Source organism: Schistocerca americana, chromosome 1 (genome assembly GCF_021461395.2).
Source record: "Schistocerca americana isolate TAMUIC-IGC-003095 chromosome 1, iqSchAmer2.1, whole genome shotgun sequence".
NCBI classification, from domain to species: Eukaryota; Metazoa; Arthropoda; class Insecta; order Orthoptera; family Acrididae; genus Schistocerca; species Schistocerca americana.
In genome coordinates, this window is record NC_060119.1 from 176,149,613 (window position 1) to 176,175,099 (window position 25,487).

Below are 25,487 nucleotides of genomic sequence, written 5' to 3' on the forward strand. Positions count from 1 at the left end.
TGGGTGTGACCGGCTGCAGATAGTAGCACATGTCGGAACGAATGACGCCTGCCGCTTGGGTTCTGAGGCCATCCTTGGTTCCTTCCGGCGGCTGGCTGATTTGGTGAAGACAACCAGCATCGCACGCGGAGTGCAAGCTGAGCTTAATATCTGCAGCATAGTGCCCAGAGTCGATCGCGGTCCTCTGGTTTGGAGCCGTGTGGAGGGTCTAAACCAGAGGCTCAGACGACTCTGCGACTATAATGGTTGCAAATTCATCGACCTCTGTTGTTGGGTGGAGAACTGTAGGGCCCCCCTAGACAGGTCAGGCGTGCACTACACACCGGAAGCAGCTACTAGGGTAGCAGAGTACGTGTGGCGTGCACACGGGGGTTTTTTAGGTTAGAGGGACCCCCCCTTGGGCGAAACGATAAAATACCTGACGGCTTACCAGAGAGGACATTATCATCGTTGATAAAGAACGTCCGTCCTCAGAGACCAAAAACAGGAAAAGTTAACGTAATATTGGTAAACTGCAGGAGTATCCAGGGCAAGGTTCCTGAATTAGTATCTCTTATTGAAGGAAATAGTGCGCATATAGTATTAGGAACGGAAAGTTGGTTAAAACCGGAAGTGAACAGTAACGAAATCCTAGACACAGAATGGAATATATACCGCAAGGATAGGATAAACGCCAATGGTGGAGGAGTATTTATAGCAGTAAAGAATTCAATAATATCCAGTGAAGTTATTAGCGAATGCGAATGTGAAATAATCTGGGTTAAGTTAAGTATCAAAGGTGGGTCAGATATGATAGTCGGATGCTTCTATAGACCACCTGCATCAGCAACCGTAGTAGTTGAGCGCCTCAGAGAGAACCTGCAGAACGTCGTGAAGAAGTTTCGTGATCATACTATTGTAATAGGGGGAGACTTCAATCTACCAGGTATAGAATGGGATAGTCACACAATCAGAACTGGAGCCAGGGACAGAGACTCTTGTGACATTATCCTGACTGCCTTGTCCGAGAATTACTTCGAGCAGATAGTTAGAGAACCAACTCGTGAAGCTAACGTTTTAGACCTCATAGCAACAAATAGACCGGAACTTTTCGACTCCGTGAATGTAGAAGAGGGTATCAGTGATCATAAGTCAGTGGTTGCATCAATGACTACAAGTGTAATAAGAAATGCCAAGAAAGGAAGGAAAATATATTTGCTTAACAAGAGTGATAGGGCACAAATCGCAGAATATCTGAGTGACCACCATCAAACGTTCATTTCTGAGGAAGAGGATGTGGAACAAAAATGGAAAAAATTCAGAAACATCGTCCAGTACGCCTTAGATAAGTTCGTACCGACTAAGGTCCAAAGCGAGGGGAAAGATCCACCGTGGTATAACAATCATGTACGAAAGGTACTACGGAAACAAAGAAAGCTTCATAATAGGTTTAAGAGTAGTCGAATCATAGCTGATAAGGAAAAGCTGAACGAAGCGAAAAAGAGCGTAAAGAGAGCAATGAGAGAAGCATTCAACGAATTCGAACATAAAACATTGGCAAACAATCTAAACAAGAACCCTAAAAAGTTTTGGTCATATGTAAAATCGGTAAGCGGATCTAAATCCCCTATTCAGTCACTCGTTGACCACGATGACACCGAAACAGAGGACGACCGAAGAAAGGCAGAAATACTGAATTCAGTGTTCCGAAACTGTTTCACTGCGGAAAATCGTAACACGGTCCCTGACTTCAGCCGTCGCACGGACGCCAAAATGGAAAATATTGAAATAAACGATATCGGAATTGAAAAACAACTGCTATCACTTAGTAGCGGAAAAGCATCCGGACCAGACGAGATACCCTTAAGATTCTACAGTGATTATGCTAAAGAACTTGCCCCCTTTCTATCAGCAATTTATCGTAGATCGCTGGAAGAACGTAAAGTACCTAGCGACTGGAAGAAAGCGCAGGTCGTTCCCATTTTCAAGAAGGGTCATAAATCAGATGCGAATAATTATAGGCCTATTTCGCTTACGTCAATCTGTTGTAGAATAATGGAACATGTTTTGTGTTCTCGTATTATGACGTTCTTAGATAATACAAATCTCCTTCATCATAACCAACATGGATTCCGCAAACAGAGATCATGTGAAACTCAGCTCGCCCTATTTGCCCAAGAAATTCACAGTGCCGTAGACACTGGCGAGCAAATTGATGCCGTATTCCTGGACTTCAGGAAGGCATTTGATACGGTTCCGCACTTACGTTTAGTGAAAAAAATACGAGCTTACGGAATATCGGACCAGGTTTGTGATTGGATTCAGGATTTCCTAGAAGAAAGAACACAACATGTCATTCTTAACGGTTGAAAATCTGCAGATGTAGAGGTAATTTCGGGAGTACCGCAGGGAAGCGTGATAGGACCTTTATTGTTTACAATATACATAAATGACTTAGTTGACAACATCGGTAGCTCCGTGAGGCTATTTGCAGATGACACGGTTGTCTACAAGAAAGTAGCAACATCAGAAGACTCGTACGTACTCCAGGAGGACCTGCAGAGGATTAATGCATGGTGCGACAGCTGGCAGCTTTCCCTAAACGTAGATAAATGTAATATAATGCGCATACATAGGGGCAGAAATCCATTCCAGTACGATTATGCCATAGGTGGTAAATCATTGGAAGCGGTAACGACCGTAAAATACTTAGGAGTTACTATCCGGAGCGATCTGAAGTGGAATGATCACATAAAACAAATAGTGGGAAAAGCAGGCGCCAGGTTGAGATTCATAGGAAGAATTCTAAGAAAATGTGACTCATCGACGAAAGAAGTAGCTTACAAAACGCTTGTTCGTCCGATTCTTGAGTATTGCTCATCAGTATGGGACCCTTACCAGGTTGGATTAATAGAAGAGATAGACATGATCCAGCGAAAAGCAGCGCGATTCGTCATGGGGACATTTAGTCAGCGCGAGAGCGTTACGGAGATGCTGAACAAGCTCCAGTGGCGGACACTTCAAGAAAGGCGTTACGCAATACGGAGAGGTTTATTATCGAAATTACGAGAGAGCACATTCCGGGAAGAGATGGGCAACATATTACTACCGCCCACATATATCTCGCGTAATGATCACAACGAAAAGATCCGAGAAATTAGAGCAAATACGGAGACTTACAAGCAGTCGTTCTTCCCACGCACAATTCGTGAATGGAACAGGGAAGGGGGGATCAGATAGTGGTACAATAAGTACCCTCCGCCACACACCGTAAGGTGGCTCGCGGAGTATAGATGTAGATGTAGATGTACATAAAAAGAAATACAGAAAAGATTAACTGTAAAATATATACTGGAAATATGAAAAAACTATGATTCCAAACCTATTTCTCCATTTCACTCCCTCTAAACTAGATCCACTGGAAACTGAAGAGAAGTTAGAGAAATCGGAATACGTTCTTCCACAGTAAAACAGGAGGTCGGGAAAGAAGTAGAGAAAACAAGGGCTATCCCTTTCCAACGTTCGAGGAAAGTACTCGTATGAAAGTTGGAAATTGACGGTAAAAGTTTGTGCTCCTGACATTCAGAATTACAGTCGCAACCGCTGACGTAGAATAGACCGAAATTTACAGTGAAAACTCTCAAAGGGGGAAAAAATATTTAATTAATTTTCACTAGGCGCAGTCAATAATCAAGCGAAAACCATTCTGCAATGTGGGGTAACTATCTTAGAGGTTACTGAACATTCATTCTCCGTTTCCTGTCGTCTTTATGTGTCTGATATTTCTTTCAATGTCACTAAAAGACTTATCGACTATTTGGCATCAGCATTCGCGATCTTTTGCAAGCTCTTTTCATGTACACGCTTTAATAATGATTATCTGTATCTGAAGTTTACTATGGTCATTGTATCGTCTCATAGTATTACCATGGGGTCCTGAATATAGGTAAATTTCAATGTAAAACATGTGATAGGAAAGCGTGCTGTCACTCGTACGGCAACACAGTCCCAAACAGCTCAGTGTCCACTTACAGTGACTTCATTTCTGTCGGTTTCCGCTCCTTATAGGACATTGTTGGACATTGGTGTGATTTGCCTTCCAACAGATTGGCAGCAAAACACTTATTTTAGATATGCTGGAGTAGGAAATGAATGAAATGTTTGAGTCGTGGATGCTTAGATCTAACGAACTCCTTACAGGGTTCTACTGAGCGCAACACTGGTCACGTAGCATTAAAAGGAAAGAAATTACACCATGGGAGCAAAAGTTTCTCATCAGTCGTCTCTTTTCATGCTATAGGGGTCAGCCCCGCGAGAAAAAAAGCGCTTCACCTACAAATTCTTTTTCACTCTATTTCGGTACAATGATCTTTACTTCGAAACAAGCTGAGAATCAAACACCCAGTAAAATGACTATGTTGTCCAATCAGGACACTGGACAGCTCCCAGAGTAGTGATCGCGAAAATATTCTGTTCCCTGGCTAGTGCTCTTAAATTCTATCCCCAGAGTTCCTTCAGATGAAAATGCTGACAGACATTTGTACGAAATTTTGTGACTTTTTCCTGTGGCGGAACTATGAGTCACGACCAAGACGCCTAACAGCAACTCCTATAAATAGAAAATTAAACTACTATCATAACATCCATTTTATTACTAGAGGTTAAAATATTCCTTAGGGCAACCGCTCCCATTGTCACTGGTGCGCTTAATGAATCTTTCGCAAATGGTTCTGAAGTATCAGGAACTTTACGGCACGTGATAAGATCGATCGATGCATATCGGTCGAAACGTCTTAACATGACCTTCTTTCCAAGTACCACGCAGAAAACTTGTTTATTTATTTATCTGTCAGGTTCACGGGATCTATAGTAACTCTGTTACGAAATGCGTCGTTATATTACGGCATTACGATTAGAAAATCTGTAAACGAAAGAATTAAAGAATTAAAAAACACAAAAAAGTCTATTATACAATGTACTCTTTCACAGTCAGTATTAACTTCAATTACCGGGTTAACAGGCCGCGATGACAGAGTATACCAGTAAATGAAACTCTACGGAGAATAAAATGAGTGCGCCACAAGGAAAGTTTTCAACTTGGATTTAACTACTTGGCGTATAGCATTACTTTTTTGAATTCTGCTGGAAGTCTATTGAAAATAATACACGCTGTATAGGCAAACCTTTCTGTATAAACCTGAAGGAAGTATTATCCAAGTGTAGCTCGTTTTTCCGTCTAATGATCACTGTATGAATGTTTCAGTTACTTCTCAATGGGACAATATTATTAACAACAAATCTTATGACGGAATATATTTACAGTTCAGGAACAAAAAGTTCACGAACTGTCGCAGCAGATCAGTATGACTGTCCTTTTTTGAACTGGTAATCTGCTTTGTGATTGCACAGAGTGGCCCCAAAATACAGTATGATACCACGTAACAGAGTGAAGGTAATGGAAATAAATATGGTTTCGCGTTTGACACAGAGAGTGAAGATTAATTTTATAGTGAAGATAGTAAAATTCATAAAATTCAGCTTCTACACAATATCTTCTACCTCATACTTCCAAGAAGGCTTCCATTTATCCTCAGACTCAACAATTTATAACATCATTCACAGTCTGACCACCCTCGAACATTAAAACTGAGCGTTTAGACGAGTCACGTGTCAGAAACTGTATGCGTTGCGTCCTTAGTCTTAAAGTCGCTGTACTGCGTACCTGCTCTAGAGTAGCAGTTTGCGTTGGTTTCCGTGACTTAATGTCGCGATACTGCGTACCTGCTCCAGAACAGCACTTTGCGTTTTCGTGTGAAATTCTAGCAGCATACCTATTATAGACCGCACTTGCCTGTTGAATATCGTGACAGGCGGCCGAAAAGTACTGGCCAGCTGCGTTGACCAGGAACACATCTAGTCCATCTCGGCCGTACAGATGAGTCTCAGCCACCTCGGGGCTACAGATGAGTCCACTAGATCTCAGTATTCGCAGTTTTCTTTTCAGTGTTATGGAGTTTATATTAATTTCCACCATTTTCTTTCATCTACTATATTATTTTTTTCATTTCCTTAATTACTCACTCTCGCGATACGCGGATACGGTCGAGAGGCAGCATGGTTATACCAAAACAAATAACCTCACAGACACCAACCACATCACACAACATCTGAAGCCCTTTTTGGACTCCTTTCAGACAGACGAACGTGCGGGGAGGTGGCGAAATCTGCATATACAGGTTTGGAGGACTACACCACTTTCGCATTACAGTTCGCGGACACATCAACAATAGCTTCCCCGGATGTTGCACAGGAAGCGGAGAGCCTGTTAGATCACTGGCCTTAAACCCCTGGATTTTGACCTCTGGGGTCATTTGGAAAGCGTTGTGTGTGAAGTACCGGTTCCTGATGTGCAGACGCTTCAACAGCGTGTTCACGATGCTTGTGACGCTATAGTGAGAGAGGTCGAAACGTGCGAAGGACTGAGGCAATCCACAAAGCATCGTGCGAACGCGTCCATTGCACCCTATGGAGGCTATTTAGAACATCTGTTGTCACGTAGATGCGATGCAGCTCTGTACAGTGTTCCAGGACAATTTGTTGTCGTTGCACGCGCATCTTGCATTTCCGGATACATGTTCATAGGACCTTTTTTCTTCCATTTCCAGTTAGGAATTCTACCCTGGAGTTTGTCAGGTTTATTAATGTTCGCACTGTATTCACCTCGCTTGTTTCATTTTCACAGTGATGTATCATAATATAATCAAACTATAAAGTTATAAGAGTATTCTTCATCTGTTTGTTTCTTTAACTTGTGGTTCAGTCCTTTTACAAGCAATTTTTATGCTTTATTCATGCAACACCGAGTTGGCAAAGTTTTACCAGTCTTGGTTAAATGTAATGTGTTTGGGTAAAAGTGACGTGTATCGCAAGACTGCACTTTGTTTGTGGTTTTCTGTGGTGTCTTTACATTTTATTGTGTTGTTAGAAGAGCAGTTTCTCTCATGTGGCTTTCCTACTTCTTTGAATATATATATATATATATATATATATATATATATATATATATATATATATATATAACCCTCAGCCTTGCAGACAAGAAGTGAAGACACAGTAGTATTATTTGAAACCTTCCGAGACATAGACTGATGTTGTTTAGCTCCCTGTTATAGCTTTCCTTTCTGTACTAAACCGATCTGATTTACTTGTTCGCCCAAATTTCCTGAGCTGTTTGCTAAATAAAGCTACACTTAATGCGGAAAAATGAACAGCAGTTACATAGCAGCCACTGGTAGATGGACGTCCAAACAAGCATAACTAATAAGCCTTGAAACTGAAGTTCATCTACGTTACGCAACAACTATAAGTAATTTATCTGACTTGTCCCAAACTGTGAACTACCTGGCGATATGAAGATTACCGTTTCAACATAATCTGAAGTAGTTTCGAGCGTTAGCAATTAGCAGGAAGAATCTGTATCAGGTCCTTGGAAGGAATAAGTACTTACCTGCTCGACATCGAAATTAATGAAACAGCTTTCATCAGCAGCCGTCGCAGATTGTTTATGGAAACACCATGAAGTGCTTAACTAATGTACTCTACTACACTCCTGGAAATGGAAAAAAGAACACATTGACACCGGTGTGTCAGACCCACCATACTTGCTCCGGACACTGCGAGAGGGCTGTACAAGCAATGATCACACGCACGGCACAGCGGACACACCAGGAACCGCGGTGTTGGCCGTCGAATGGCGCTAGCTGCACAGCATTTGTGCACCGCCGCCGTCAGTGTCAGCCAGTTTGCCGTGGCATACGGAGCTCCATCGCAGTCTTTAACACTGGTAGCATGCCGCGACAGCGTGGACGTGAACCGTATGTGCAGTTGACGGACTTTGAGCGAGGGCGTATAGTGGGCATGCGGGAGGCCGGGTGGACGTACCGCCGAATTGCTCAACACGTGGGGCGTGAGGTCTCCACAGTACATCGATGTTGTCGCCAGTGGTCGGCGGAAGGTGCACGTGCCCGTCGACCTGGGACCGGACCGCAGCGACGCACGGATGCACGCCAAGACCGTAGGATCCTACGCAGCGCCGTAGGGGACCGCACCGCCACTTCCCAGCAAATTAGGGACACTGTTGCTCCTGGGGTATCGGCGAGGACCATTCGCAACCGTCTCCATGAAGCTGGGCTACGGTCCCGCACACCGTTAGGCCGTCTTCCGCTCACGCCCCAACATCGTGCAGCCCGCCTCCAGTGGTGTCGCGACAGGCGTGAATGGCGGGACGAATGGAGACGTGTCGTCTTCAGCGATGAGAGTCGCTTCTGCCTTGGTGCCAATGATGGTCGTATGCGTGTTTGGCGCCGTTCAAATGAGCGCCACAATCAGGACTGCATACGACCGAGGCACACAGGGCCAACACCCGGCATCATGGTGCGGGGAGCGATCTCCTACACTGGCCGTACACCACTGGTGATCGTCGAGGGGACACTGAATAGTGCACGGTACATCCAAACCGTCATCGAACCCATCGTTCTACCATTCCTAGACCGGCAAGGGAACTTGCTGTTCCAACAGGACAATGCACGTCCGCATGTATCCCGTGCCACCCAACGTGCTCTAGAAGGTGTAAGTCAACTACCCTGGCCAGCAAGATCTCCGGATCTGTCCCCCATTGAGCATGTTTGGGACTGGATGAAGCGTCGTCTCACGCGGTCTGCACGACCAGCACGAACGCTGGTCCAACTGAGGCGCCAGGTGGAAATGGCATGGGAAGCCGTTCCACAGGACTACATCCAGCATCTCTACGATCGTCTCCATGGGAGAATAGCAGCCTGCATTGCTGCGAAAGGTGGATATACACTGTACTAGTGCCGACATTGTGCATGCTCTGTTGCCTGTGTCTATGTGCCTGTGGTTCTGTCAGTGTGATCATGTGATGTATCTGACCCCAGGAATGTGTCAATAAAGTTTCCCCTTCCTGGGACAATGAATTCACGGTGTTCTTATTTCAATTTCCAGGAGTGTATTTAACTGAGATAATAAGCTAATAAATTCTTTTCACAGGGTGTATACGCCCCGGCACAACTGGGATATCCGGGAGAAAACCGGGAAAAACCAGGGAATTTTTTAGAATTCCGGGAATTTTTCATTGCTTTAGTCTTTAGTTAAATTTTTGTAGTTTTGACTGGTAAGAACTGATACTCTGACAAAGAATTTTACTATATCCCGCCAATGCAGAACAATACTGCTGCCATAAAACACAAACGAGACAAAAAAAGAAAACTTAAGTTGCAAAGAAAATGTGCCATTTACAACAACGGATAACAGTGCACACTCAAACGTCTGCCAACAGCGAAACGCGTCACAGGCTATAGGACGAAAATTATGCAATTATTCATAACAACAAACTGCTTCCGATTACCATGACGTCACAACTATTCACATCAGGTTCGTTTGACGAGTCGCTAGCGGGCTCTTGCGAGTGCGCTGTTGAGTCGCATATGAGCAGCACTTTCTACCGCTTCAGCCTGCTAGTAGTGCGACTGTTAGCTGTATCAGCAGTACCAACAAGCAGTCAGATGCTACCCGGAAAAATTTTTCTGGCGCGCAGAGCAGTCTAAGTTGAAGTGTGGAGGGGAATAGTCTCCACTTTAAGTGATTCTGCTATTTACTCTTTATTTACAGCTCTCATGTTAAATGAAAAAAATATATATATAATTCTGTGGCTGGGAGCTATCAAGTGAATTAAAATAATTCACATAATTACGGAAGGCTAAAATATGTTAGTAGTTTCAGTTCTCTGATTTTATTTTATGTTCGCGTTTTTGACATCAAGCGTTAATCACCTTGCAGAACAATGAAGTTATTTTTTTCGATCTGCTAAAGAAACTTGCCTTTATTAGGCTTTTTCGCAGTGGCAGTAAATTTATTTTAAACGAAGTGTTTTATTCTACACCATTGGCTAGTTTCAACTATTTGCCAAATTTCAAATGCACGTTTTCATCCTCCGGCACTTATGGAATTACGCCATAATAAAGAACCAAACATGAGATAATACAGCACCGCTACCCCAAGAAAATTTGCATCCCGTAAACTTTATATCAGTTTGGGGCCTACATCTTTGTGAATCTGGACAGACTTTAAGCCGAATTATGTATTTTAGTATTATTTGCCAAACTCCGATGTTTTCGGAGTATCTTGTGATGTCCTGTTTCGTTTATGACGTAATATAAGATCTCTGATTGCTATGCAAGATCTGTAAATGCTGTCTACATACGAACATACGGGCTTACTACGTCATCGTAGCTGCGCATGGGCAGTAAAGCCTGTTTTCTGGTGTTGTCTGATAATTGGTGAAACAAATTCCAACAGGTCGCGGGAAAACATTGCGAATGGTGTTTTGAAAAGCGTGAATTATGTTACGTACGAGAATGTCCTTTGAATTTCTTAAATCACAGAGCGTTTCACTCTCGCTTAAAGCTTAACACTTTGAAGACCAGACAATTACGTCATTATTTAAAATTTTACTGGCACATTTGGGTGATGTATCTTAAAGTGTGACACACGCAAAAAAGACAAATACTATACGCGAAAACTTAATTTTTCTTGTAGCTACACTATGTACGTTAATTAAAACCATTGATTTTTCCTATTTGTGTGTTAACGCTTCATAACAGTGATTGATGTTGCGGCTGGCGAGATCACGTGTTATGAGCTACGACTGGCTTACAAAAGCATCGCAATCTCGATTTCACTAAATTGCTGTGATTGGTGGAACTCGAATGCATACTTTCGTAATACGAAAATAGGCAGCGTACATGTTGCTGCACATAGAAGCTTGTCCCAAAAGCGCCTGTGTGTGTGTGTGTGTGTGTGTGTATGTGTGTGTGTGTGTGTGTGTGTGTGTGTTTTTTTTTCTTTTTTCGGTGTGTGTTCGTTTTCTAAAGTGCCCGGAAATTCTACGCCGGTCTGTAAAACCTAAACCATTCAGAGATTGATAAGTTTTACGGTTCCGAGGTAAAGGTTACTGTCACTTAAACAAAGAAGATCGGTATTTTCAGCCGGGAGAAAGTTTACTTTTGTCCGGGAAATCCGGGAAAAACCTGCGATTTGTTTTCCTTGTCCCCGTATACACCCTGTTTCAGTTTTGGATATTACGTCGACGTGATAATGGTTGTCTTCCTAAAATTAGCCTTATAATACGGAATGCACTCAGTAAGCAGCTTTGTCCCACAATGACGTTAATCCACTAATAAAACAATATTTTTACGAAGTCTTGATGTTATTTTGCTTCTAGCAAAACGTAGCTTTGTAATTTCTATACTTCTACCTAACAGTGAGATATTTATAGTGAATTGTTTAAGCAGACATCGACTCCACAGGAATCAACTTTGTTAACAGTTAAGATAAAACGAGATCACTCCATTTAGCAGAACGCAAAACCACAGATTTGTTGGAAATATGTCATGATGCACAGTGAAGAAGGACAGCATGACGCTAAGTAAATGTAATTTCTAAGGCATTTTACACTGGGCGTTGAAGAGAAGGCACACTTGCCATCGGTGCCATACTGCCAGGTGACAGCGGTATGCCTACCAAATCTATGAACCGCAGTTAAAGCAGTGGCAAGCGCTAAATATCTAAGATGGCGGCGGCAAGAAATTTTAAAGTGGACGGTAGCGGTGGAGGGAAATTTTAAAAAAATGCCATATGGCAGAGGCGAGAAACTGAAAAAATGTCTAATGGCGGTGGTGGGAAATTTAAAAAATTCAAGGTGGTTGTGGTGGGAAATTTAAAAACAGAAAATGGCAGAACTAGCCCAGTTGTGCTTCGTACTGTCTAACCTCCTAACCTTGTCCCTCCTCTCTTCCCTCCCCCTCTTCTCTTCAGCCAATCACATTAAAATGAGACAGACAATCACAATGTAGCTGTCAGACTACTTAAGCTTCAATTGAATTGCATAAAATGTCCTCATCGAAAAAATTCGTAGCCTCCACTATAATGGCCTAAAATGATGTCAATTTCAAAAAAATATGTCATCTTCACTTTAATTGTATAAGCTGTAGAAAGTGATGTCGGTGATACAGTATTTCCAAAACATTTTCACCTGAACTGCGTAAACTGCGCCATCTCACACACACACACACACACACACACACACACGTACAAAACTGTTGTGATATTCTAAAAAAGTAATGAACAGTACTACAGTATTTCCAGAAAATAAGTGATGTAAGATTCTTCAACGGAATTGCGTTAATTGGCGCTCTCTCTATCTCTCTCTCTCTCTCTCTCTGTCACACACACACACACACACACACACACACACACACACACCTACACCAGCATGGATATTACAGTATGTTCAAAAATTTCGATCTGACTTTTTGCGTCATATTCGAAACAGCATAAATATAAAAGCATCATCGTTAGTAACACACATACGCCTGAGAAACGTATTGAGGACTTCAGTGCAGCTACTGGCTCTGTGGCCATGAGCAGGGACCTCCAGCTAGCCTGAGAGAGAGAGAGAGAGACAGAGAGAGAGAGAGCTAATGTCAGTGTGCTTGGGTGTTTCATTACATGGCCAGTCATCTGCTAAGAAATGACACATGTCATTTCCAACTAATATTACATAAAATTCCACCTCTCTCTCTCTCTCTCTCTCTGTAATGCTTACTTGCATCAAGTTCAGACACTATAGTATATTACCGAGTGAAAGTTACACAAAAATATTCCTGACATAAAGTTTTTTTCATAAATCAATTATTACATTGCAAAAAAAAGTTAGACACACTTGCTTCACTGCACACAATTACATATACTGCTCAGCAAAGGCTATGGCATATACTCAAGTTGGATATTCTGAGTTTAAATGTATAATGTTTCTGCAAGCCACACTCCTAATTTTTGAAAATCAGATTCCATAGTTTTACATTTTTCATGCTTACACTTAAATTAGTTACAAACTACATTTTTACTATCTGACCAATTATGATGGTCATTTGTTTGCTCATGAGTGTAGGTGAACCCGTGATGACAGACAGTGAGAAAGAAGTTAAATTAAATTATTTAAATTGCTGATTTTTCGAGTCCCTTAATCTTTTGATATGGACTCTCATAAACCGTACATCATTTCAGAAATGAGAAGAACTCAAGATAATGAGAACACGTCTTTGTGGAGACTGAAAGTTAAGTCCAGTTTATCAGAAAGAATTACTTCCATATGAGTACGTGAATTCACCTCCGTCACAAATTATATTTTAATTTGGTAGTAGCCCCAAGCTACAATTTATGTTCGAACTTACATTGTATACACACAATTACACATTCAGAAGACAATAAAAACGACGTCTGACGAAGGAATTATCCGAGAGGGACGGAAATCCGTAGATGTGATGTACATGTGAGACAAACAAATGATTATAATTTCAGAAATATTTCATGATTTATTGAAGGGAAAGAGCTTTACATAGTGGGCAAGTTAGTAAAGTATTGGTCCATCTCTGTCTTTTATGCAAGTATTTATTGATCTTAGAACTGATTGAAGGAGTTGTTGGATGCCTTCCTGGGGGATATTATGCCAAATTATGTCCAACTGGCACGTTATATCACCAAAACCTTGAGCTGGTTGGAGAGTCCTGGCCATAATGCACTAGACATTCACAACTGGTGACCCATCTGGCGACCTTGCTGGCCAAGGAGTGATTTGGCAAGCACGAAGACAGGTGGGCATTATATTGCTGAAATGTGAGCTCAGGATGGCTTGTCATGACAGGCGATAAAGTGGGCTTTAAAATATCGTCGACATATAACTGATACGTAAGAGCGCCATGAATGATGATTTGGACTCAGTTCGAAGTGGGACTCACTAGTCCAATAAGTGATATTTCAGGCCGAAGAGTGTTTTGAGACACTCCAAACAGTGGCGGGACATCAACCTGACTGTCACCCACCATACAGGCCGACAACCATGAGTTATGGTCTGGGGTGCCATTCCTTTTCATAGCAGGACACCTTCGGTTGTCAGCCGCAGCATGCTTACACTTTAGCAAGATAATCCCCGCCCGCACACGCCAAGAGTTTCTACTGCTTGTCAAATCCTATCTTCGCCAACAAGATTTCCGGATCTCCCGATTTCCCTCTGGAAGCCGTCCAACAACTCTTTCAATCAGTGTCAAGCCGAGTAACTGGTAGCATAAGGACCAGAGGCGGACCAACGTGTTCTTGCCGTATTCAGTTTGTGAAACTCTGTCTCTTGAATAAATCATTCTTTTTTTAATTGCAGTCATTTGTCTGTTTGTAAATGAACGTCAAATCTACCAAATTCTATCGCATTCCGGTAATTCCTCAATGATGCGTCCTTTTTTTGGTCCTCATACAATAAAATTAATATCTATAGTATTTTTGTTTCGTTTCGTTTGCTCTCCTACATTCTCTACGTAATGTATTATATTTCCGATGTCTCTTAATGTGCAAATTCGTGCTTTATAGTAATTCGTGATTCATTTGATGAAATGTACAAATGAAATGTTATAATTACGTTTACTGCATACATTTTAGTCATTTGTACCTTAAGTTCCTTGTTATAGTCCCTGAAAGTTGGAGTATCACTATTCTTCTCAGAACTTTACTCATAGTGTAAGATATAGTGGTATAAATCAGTTGTACCAGTCTTCTTATAAATGTTTTGGTGAAGTTGAATACCAGAGTTGGAATACGGTCCCATAATTGCAGTTTATTTATAAATCATGAACATAATGTGATACAGTATATGCGACTCTGCTCTTATTGCTTCCGTTATGCACTTTTCTCGCACAAGTTAAGATAAAATAATTACATTATTACTGGTATCTGCTATAACGCTACGTACTGAAGCTGTCTAATAGTTCACAAGTGCGTACATCTACGGATTGTAAATAAATTGTTGTTTCTAAGTGTTGAAATTTCTTAAAGCGTGATTCTTGTGTTACTCCTGTTTCAAGAGGCTTTGTGATGGAGCATGTTTCATTACTTGACTTCACCGTCCACATCATCTTCCTCTGCCAAGGAGTCAACATGTCCAGATCCCTAAGCCGAACTTGCAGTAGTCAGATGGTTGACAAAAGCGTGGTGCACCAAAGGTATGTACGGGATATTATCACGTCGTTCCTTTTTGCCTGGGTCACATGTCACGAAGCATTGTTCAGAGGGGTGAGTTTTATGGTTTATATATTTAATATGGCACATCAATGCTCGATTCGTGTATGTTTTAACGTAGACTTAAACATGGAGTGCAACACAATTTCTGCTTTAATAACATCTGTATATTACAAATCTAAAGAAAGAAAACAATGCTAATACCTACTACCACTGTTACAACGCCTTTTTGATTTTAGAACTTAAATAAACAATGCAAAACAACAAAACCACGTGGGCTTGCTGCTAGATTTACATCACTGTTCCCGAGAACGTATTTCACTCTGGCTTGAGAGGAAGAATGCACTTGGAGCTCATAAGTGGCTCCGGTGGAATTATCGTTTACCATTTTTCCGCAACAAATTTCAAATTTCCTTGCATTGTGAGTAAACTGAGTGGTATAATTCAAAAACTAAAATTTTTTTACTTAGGCCACTTTGTCATTATATATATACATATATATATACACTCCTGGAAATGGAAAAAAGAACACATTGACACCGGTGTGGCAGACCCACCATACTTGCTCCGGACACTGCGAGAGGGCTGTACAAGCAATGATCACACGCACGGCACAGCGGACACACCAGGAACCGCGGTGTTGGCCGTCGAATGGCGCTAGCTGCGCAGCATTTGTGCACCGCCGCCGTCAGTGTCAGCCAGTTTGCCGTGGCATACGGAGCTCCATCGCAGTCTTTAACACTGGTAGCATGCCGCGACAGCGTGGACGTGAACCGTATGTGCAGTTGACGGACTTTGAGCGAGGGCGTATAGTGGGCATGCGGGAGGCCGGGTGGACGTACCGCCGAATTGCTCAACACGTGGGGCGTGAGGTCTCCACAGTACATCGATGTTGTCGCCAGTGGTCGGCGGAAGGTGCACGTGCCCGTCGACCTGGGACCGGACCGCAGCGACGCACGGATGCACGCCAAGACCGTAGGATCCTACGCAGTGCCGTAGGGGACCGCACCGCCACTTCCCAGCAAATTAGGGACACTGTTGCTCCTGGGGTATCGGCGAGGACCATTCGCAACCGTCTCCATGAAGCTGGGCTACGGTCCCGCACACCGTTAGGCCGTCTTCCGCTCACGCCCCAACATCGTGCAGCCCGCCTCCAGTGGTGTCGCGACAGGCGTGAATGGAGGGACGAATGGAGACGTGTCGTCTTCAGCGATGAGAGTCGCTTCTGCCTTGATGCCAATGATGGTCATATGCGTGTTTGGCGCCGTGCAGGTGAGCGCCACAATCAGGACTGCATACGACCGAGGCACACAGGGCCAACACCCGGCATCATGGTGTGGGGAGCGATCTCCTACACTGGCCGTACACCACTGGTGATCGTCGAGGGGACACTGAATAGTGCACGGTACATCCAAACCGTCATCGAACCCATCGTTCTACCATTCCTAGACCGGCAAGGGAACTTGCTGTTCCAACAGGACAATGCACGTCCGCATGTATCCCGTGCCACCCAACGTGCTCTAGAAGGTGTAATTCAACTACCCTGGCCAGCAAGATCTCCGGATCTGTCCCCCATTGAGCATGTTTGGGACTGGATGAAGCGTCGTCTCACGCGGTCTGCACGTCCAGCACGAACGCTGGTCCAACTGAGGCGCCAGGTGGAAATGGCATGGCAAGCCGTTCCCCAGGACTACATCCAGCATCTCTACGATCGTCTCCATGGGAGAATAGCAGCCTGCATTGCTGCGAAAGGTGGATATACACTGTACTAGTGCCGACATTGTGCATGCTCTGTTGCCTGTGTCTATGTGCCTGTGGTTCTGTCAGTGTGATCATGTGATGTATCTGACCCCAGGAATGTGTCAATAAAGTTTCCCCTTCCTGGGACAATGAATTCACGGTGTTCTTATTTCAATTTCCAGGAGTGTATATATATATATATATATATATATATATATATATATATGAGCAAGAAAATTACTAGTGATATTTTGCACGTTCTGTCAACCACATTACATATAATGTGGTTGACAGAACGTGCAAAATATACGGTATATACATATAATGTGGTTGACAGAACGTGCAAAATATCACTAGTAATTTTCTTGCTCACGTCGTTATAATAGAGGGTGATTTCAAGTTGCCAGGTATGGACTGGGAGTATCATGCCATCAAAACTGGTGCCAGAGACAGGGAATCGCGTGGAGTTGTTCTGGATGTCTTGTCCGAAAATTACCTTGAGCAGATAGTTAGAGAACCAACTCGTGAGGGTAACGTCTTAGACCTCCTGGCAACAAACAGACCTGAACTTACCGAATCAGTTAATGTAGAGGAAGGTATCAGTGATCGTAAGGCTGTTACAGCATCTATGACGACGGGTCCTACAAGGAACGTTACGAAAGGTAGCAACACATATTTGCTTAGGAAGGATGACAGGATACAAACTTCAAAATGTCTCAGAAGCCAGCATCAAATATTCGGCGATAAGGACGAAGATGTGAAGAACAAATGGAAAAATTCAAAAGCATCGTTCAATATGCGCTGGACAAGCAAGTTCCAAGTAAGGTTTTAAGGGATGGGAAAGATCCACCATGGTTTAATAGCCGTGTTAAAAAACACTACGTAAACAAAGAGCACTTCATCTCAGATTCAAGAAAAACCTAGCTGACGAACAAAAGCTGAATGAAGCGAAAATAAGCGTAAGAAGATCAATACGAGAAGCGTTCATTGATTTTGAAAGTAAGACGTTGCTAACCGATATGAGTAAAAGCACTGGGAGATTTTGGTCGTATGTAAAACCAGTAAGTGGGTCAAAATCATCTGTTGTCTCTTAGCGGGAACACCGACATCGAAACGGAAGATAACAGAGAGAAGGCCGAAATACTGAATTCGATCTTCCGAAAATTTTTTCACCGCGGAAGATCGTAACACTGTCCCCCCTTCCAATCGTCGCACGAACTCCGAAATGGCAGATATTGAGATAACCGATCGCGGAATTGAAAAGCAGCTACAATCGCTAAGTAGTGGAAAGGCTTCAGGACCAGGTGACGTACATATAAAATTCTATAAAGATTATGTGAAAGAACTTGCTCCCCTTCTAGCAGTAATTTATCATAGATAGCTTGAGCAACGTAAGGTACCTAACGACTGGAAAAAAGCACAAGTCATTCTCGTTTTTAAGGAAGGCCGTAAGACAGATCCACACAATTCAAAACCTATATCGTTGACGTCAATCTGTTGTAGAATTATGGAACATGTTTTAGACTCAAGAATTATGACTTTCTTGAAAAACTAACATATCTACAAAAATCAACATTGATTCCGCTAACAGAGATCCTACGAAACTCAGCTCGGTCTGTTCCTCCGTGAATTTCACGACGCTCAGGTTGATGCCGTGTTCCTTGGTTTCGGCAAGGCATTTGACAGCATCCCACATCGCCATTTAAGAAAAGAGTACGAGCTTACTGACTACCGGAGCAGCCTCCGACTGGATTCTAGACTTTCTTGTGGATAGAACTCAACACGTCGCTCTTAACGGAACTAAATCGACAGATGTAAACCTAATATCCGGAGTACCACATGTAAGTGTGATAGGACCGTTGCTGTTTACAATGTATATAAATGATCTAGCAGATAGCGTCGGATACACTTTAAGGCTAATTGCAGATGATGCAGTTGTCTATACCAAAGTAGCAACTCCATAAGATAGTAAGAATTTCCAGAACGACTTGCAGAGAATTGAAGAATGGTGTAGATTCTGGCGTTTGACCCTGAACGTAAATAAATGTAACATATTGCGCATACATAGGAAAAAAATCCAGTACTGTACAGCTACACTGTTTATGACAAACAGCTGGAGACAGTGTCTGCCGTAAAATATCTAGGCGTAAATATCCAGAGCGACCTTAAGTGGAAGGACCATATAAAACAGATAGTGGGAAAAGCTGACACTAGACTCAGATTCATCGGAAGAATCTTAAGGAAATATAACTCATCGACAAAAGAAGTGGCTTGTAAGGCGCTTGTTTGCCCGATTCATGAGTATTGTTCATCTATCTGGGATCCCTATCAGGTAGAACTAATAGAGGAGATAGAGAAGATCCAACGAGGAGCGGTGCGCTATGTCACGAGATCGTTTAGCTGGCGAGAAAGCGTTACGGAGATGCTAAACAAACTCCACTGGCAGACGTTACAAGAGAGACGCTGTGCATCACGGAGAGATTTACTACTGAAATTTCGGGATAGCACTTTTCAGGAGGAGTCAGACGAAATGTTACTTCTCCCCACCCCACCCCTCCTCCCACATACATCTCGCGTTTTGACCACGAGGAGAAAATTCGAGAAATTAGAGCCAACACAGAGGCTTACCGACAATCATTCTTCCCACTCACTATTCGCGAGTGGAACAGGGTTGGAGGGATCAAGTAGTGGTACCGGAAGTACCCTCTGCCAAAGACCATTAGGTGGCTTGCGGCGTATTATATATATATATATATATATATATATATATATATATATATATATATATATATATACTGGTTTCCAAAATTAAAGCAAAAAACGGAAATTTTTCAAAGTTGCGTTTATTTTTGCCACATAACAGTACAAACAGAGGATAGTAAAGTAGCAACAATTTAAAGAATGCGGAATGTAAACATCTGCAACATGCATAATTGTATTCAAAAATGAAAAATGTTCTTGGTTGTTTCTAATGTAACGGATTTGCACACACATGCCGACATCTGGTTAATGTGCTCAGTATGGGGTGTGACCACCTCTGGCAGCACCACAGGCCTGACAACGACGGGGCATGCTGTGAATGATGTCATCAGTTTCATGTTGAGGCAATAACGCCCATTCTTCCTGCAGAGCTGCTCGCAAGTCTTGGACAGTGGTTGGTGGATTCTGATGTGATTTAACCCGTCTCCCTAGTGCATCCCAGACATGCTCTGTGGGATTCAAATCGGGAGAGCAAACAAGTCTCGCCATGCGTGCAGTATCTTCTGTTTCCAAGAAAACATAACCACCCGTGCTCTATGAGGTGTAGCGTTATCGTTAGCTGGACCTACAGCACCTCGCAACAACGACAAATGAGGTACCAAGATCTCGTCACTCTACCTGACAGCAGTCAAACCTTGCCGATTCACCATACAATTCCATGAACGCGGTACGAGTGGTAAACATAATCCCTGTCCACGCTATTAAGTAACCAAAATCGTTTTCCACGTTCCCTCCAGATGCGAATCCATCGAGAATCACTCTCCAGACTGCATCGAGACACATCTGTGAAAACAACATTGACCCACTGTTCGACCGTCCAGTTGGCATGGCATGTTGATTACTCCATTCTAGACGTTTTCTTCTATGAAGACGCGTCCGAGGTAGACATACAATAAATCTACGACGATAAAGGCCACTCTGCCAAAGCCTCCTGCACAGCATTTCCCTGGCTAAAACACTTCCAGTGGATGCTGCGAGCTCACCTGCCAGTTGCCGTGCAGTACTAAGCGGTACTGTCATGCCCTTTCAGCCAAATAACAGAGCGGTTCACATTAATACCAAATTAGTTTGCGACTGTCCTGCTTCCTTTCTTCCACCGCCGTCCATCGCACAAAGTGTGGTAGGTATCTTCTTTGTGCCATACTGTACCGCCTGTGACGGTGTACACAGTGATTGTGGGTGTGGGGTTACCCGGCATACACAATTTCGTTTCGTAGGCCATCTTACGTCGTCATTGGCATGGTTTTCCGTTAACCGAAATGCCACCTTCCATGCAGAACATGGTCGTACGAACATCTGATTGACAGTTTGTATGATTATATCGTAATTAGACACAGGACGAGGAAATCGCGGTTTGTTGCTTTTATTTTGGATGCCAAACTACAGAGATGTTCACTTGGGACCAGACATACACGTATTGGCAGTCTTACTGTTGTTTTGGGTGTCCACTTCACTCTGAAATCCTTGGGGGGGAGGGGGGAGGGAGGGGGCGGAGGGGCTCGAAAATGATTATTAATCTGAAACCGATCACCTGCTGTATAAAATTTCTTCGCAACTCTGGCTGTCTTTTTGCATTGCAATTTAGTAAGAGTTGCTGTCCCATCACATCTAGCATGATCAAAGTTTGAGTGTCTGTGTGTGTGTGTGTGTGTGTGTGTGTATGCGTGTGGGGGAGAGAGAGAGAGACAGAGAGAGAGAGAGAGAGAGAGAGAGAGAGAGAGAGAGAGATAGATAGATAGAGATGGTGCCAATGGTCAGTTTACGGGATTCAGGTAAAGATGCTTACGTAGCTTTTCTCTTCAGTTACTGTAGCACTTATTGTATTCGTTGAACAATACGGGTCAATGTTTCGTAATATTTTGTTAACATGACGCAGTTTTACGTAATTCAAGTGAAGATTATGTAATTGACAGCTACGCTGTGATACACTGCCTCATTTAGTGACCGATAAAGTACTACACTGTGGTTGGCTGGAGAGGCGACGGATAGGCAGCGGAGGTGGAAGATGGCGGGAAGGAAGGGGTTCAAGGGGTTACAAAGCCCAAACAGACAGTTCCCGACTTCTGCATTTTTAAAATTTTCTGCCACCAATACTTTGCATTTTTAAAATTTACCACCAATGTCATCTTGCTCTTTTCAATTTCCTACCACCCATCTCTTAGTTTTTTTCTTTAATTTCTAGACACTAGCGTCTTGCATTTTTAAATTTCCTCCCACTATGACTTTATATTTTTTGGTGATTGCAGCACCAAAGAGCGGCAGCCGCTTGTAATTTGGTAGCCATAGCATTGATGGCTATTTCCGACCAAAGTGTTACGTGCTCTCTGTGCTCGGTACTTTAAAGTAAGTTTTGACGCTGTATACACGACCACAGAAAATTAAACGTTCTTTACTGGGTAAAAGACAAGTCCTCATTATTTTCTTCTGTATTAATCAGCAACACTATAGTTTTGAAAACCACTTATTATACATTGAGGACATAATGAAACAGATCCAGTATATACTTACAGCGGAACTGACGCTGGATTGACGTTTGTTAACGTACATTACACAACACGCCGGATATGTCTTCCACTCACGTCGACGCAGAGTTGTTTATCAAACTTTGAGATACACGTAGCACCTCTGCTTGAGGGCAGCAGCAACGTGTTTACAATTTTCAGCAGCAGCTCTTACCGTGTGTGAGGATTATTTGAGTGCACCCATCCCCTCAATGTGTCCACAGGTAAACCTCACAGTGAGAGGGAGAGCAGGTGACTGAGATCGCCACTTCTCAGAGAACAAAAAAATGGATCTGAGCACCATTGGACTTAATATCTGAGGTCATCAGTCCCCTAGAACTTAGAACCACTTAAACCTAACTAACCTAAGGACATCACACATATCCATACCCGAGGCAAAATTCGAACCTGCGACCGCAGCAGTCGCGCGGTTCCGAACTGAAGCGCCTAGAACGCACCGAACAGCTCATGCACTCGTGCCTAGATTGACAGGATTGTGTGCTGCTGCCTCTGTTGCTGAAAATGTGCATGCAGTCATTCATATTCTGTCAGTTGTTCTATATATTCATTAAACAGTTATTGGACTAACAGTTAATATGAACAGTTTGTTGAAAGAATAGTATTGTGATGGACAATTCAGAAGTAGGGCGGCGACCTCCAATCTTGACATTATGCTACGGCTCTTCGAAGTTCTGATGTGGACATTCTGATACATATTGACGTATGTTCTATGACTTGGCATGCCCTTCTAAGCTGTGTCATGTCTGTTATGAAGAAAAGAAAAATTGAGATACCAACAGTTCTGATTCCATTAGCTGAACTCAGCTCGCGAAAGTTTGTCTGGAAGCTTTAACTCATGCAGAACAGTAAATCCGAAGGGATGCACATGCAGATTCTTTTTGATAATGGTTTGACACGACATTTTATTAATTCCTACTTGTACAGACAGACGGAGTAGGGATTTCGTCGGACTTTGTTCCACATTTTTCTTCATTCGAGCACTGTTTTCTGGTGGTCCATCTCTTTTCGTATAGTTAATGCTCGTTATCGCTACAGAGCCGAATTCTCATCATTTTGCCTCTAGGTTTCGCACTGCAGACTTTGCTAGAGGTTTGCTAACACACATCTAGTCTAAAACCACTCGGCTGCACATCTAAATCACGGTCCCTTGAATTTTAGGCGACTGAAGATCTCCTGTTCATTAACAAGGTTCAGTTCTGCTCAGATTTACAATTTTTTATTTTACCCCTTCTGTATGTTAATAGCTAAGTTTACATTTATTGCAGAAGTCTCATAAACACATGGTAGTCCTTTATGTGTGACAATATCTCAGTTCCTTTTAATGTACTTAGTGCATCCGATTCAATGCATACAATGATTATTCCTCAAAACGCATTTGTTCGTGTATGGTGCACGAAAAAGAACAAGAAGTATTATACTCATTTGATTACAATAAAAAGTGAATACTTTTTCATATACTATTCCTGGGCCTTACATGCTAACATCTCACTGTAATTGTGGCAGGGAATATTCACATAGGCTGAATAGTCGAAAATTTGTTTGTCCTCAAAGAGTAGGATAACGTTTAGAAATGTATGTGTTCTTATTACAATGGACGATGAAAAGGTTTCCGTCTGAAGGCCGTACGATACAAAATTGGTATGCTAATAATGTAAAATCGTCGTGATCATTGAGGCTATCATCCCACTGAGGCATCAGGTTGAAGATACCGTTTAGTAAAACACCATGTCCTGCTGCGTGAAGAACTTCATAACCGCCTGCTGCATAACCTCGTCCGGCAGGTATTTTCGACCCTCCAAGGCCTTTTTTAAGCGACCGAAGCCGTAATAATCGCATGGGGAGGCGTAACTGTAGGGCGGTGCTCGAGCGTTTCCCACTCGATTAATGGATAAGTACGGCCTCCCCGATCCGCCAGGGTCTCGTGTCGAATCGCGACCAGCACGGAACTTGGCGCACCAATTCACAACGGTGGTTTGCGACAGACATGCTGCCCTGTACACATTCTTCATTCACCGATGAATGTTTGCCGGTGTTCGGTCTTCGACGGCCAAGAAAAGAAAAACTACACGTTGGTCCTGTTAGGTCGCATTTGATAATAACGTTGCAATAGCTCACATTTCCGCGAAGAATGCCTATATTATTTACCACCATTACATTAACCATGACTCACTTTCGAGCTGTAGATATGGCAATTTTGACAACTTTTGCTAATCACCATCTTCACTCCTTGTAAGTATTGTGGACGGGAGTTATTACCTCACATTTCGCACATTAAAGCTCTGACAGCTCTTCTACATCCTCCTCTCAATATTTTTCACCTAATAGCGTGGCTTTTGATTATCTATGTGGCCAATGTTTAACTGTGCTACCATAATTTCCATTTCAACATCCATTGTTGCATCTCCATTATGTCGTTGACCTTCTCATATCCTTTAATGCCATTTCATGTAATCCAGTGTAAAGGATTCTCATCCCATCTGTACTGTTCATCACCAACTGCACCTCACTTTTTGCACATATTAGCCATTTGTTCTCAGTTCACGTTACTGATCCCTCAAGATTGACAGTTTTTTAGCTGTCTTCTTTTTCCTGGCCGTTACACCGTATCGCCGCCAGCCTTTCAGCTCCGAGACTGAATTTTTGATCACCACCTGCATCAAATGTTATTCCATGTGTAATTGCACAAACGGCTTACAAATGTAAGCGAGTCGTCTGAGACAGGACCTGGATACCAGCCCGACAGCTAGCTAGGATGGTCTGGGAAGCCGCCTAAAAACCACATCCAAGCCGGCCGGCACACTGGCACTCCTCGCTAATCAACCGGACCGGTTCGACAGTGGCCACCGCGCCTCCACGAATTACGGAGCGGCGTGCTAACGCGCGCGTTTAGCCGGGCGAGTCACACTTTTTCGTCTGTTTATTGTATAAATCTTCGCTTTTTTTGTTTTTCTCTAAAACAACTAAATTCATCACTCAACGTATTACAACATCATTTTGGTTATGGCGCCAATCACACTCTGTAAAAGCACTCAACAACAGACACTACTCATGAATTTACAATTTTTCGCATTTGCATTTCTATAACAACGCATACCAGATTATTTCAGCTGGAAGTCCACTAATTGGTCTGTTATTGCTACTGTTCTCAACAGTTGCGTATAACCTTACACACACCTTCGTGTTCGCAACCTAACAGGAACATTTGTTGCTAATTTGACACTCTCTCTTATTGAACATTTGAGTCCTATGAATAGTAGGCAGTGCTTGAGTCAGGACTGCAATAATTCAAGCATTTTCAGGTGTCACACGATCTCTGCACACGGTCTCATCGCCTTCGGCCAAAAA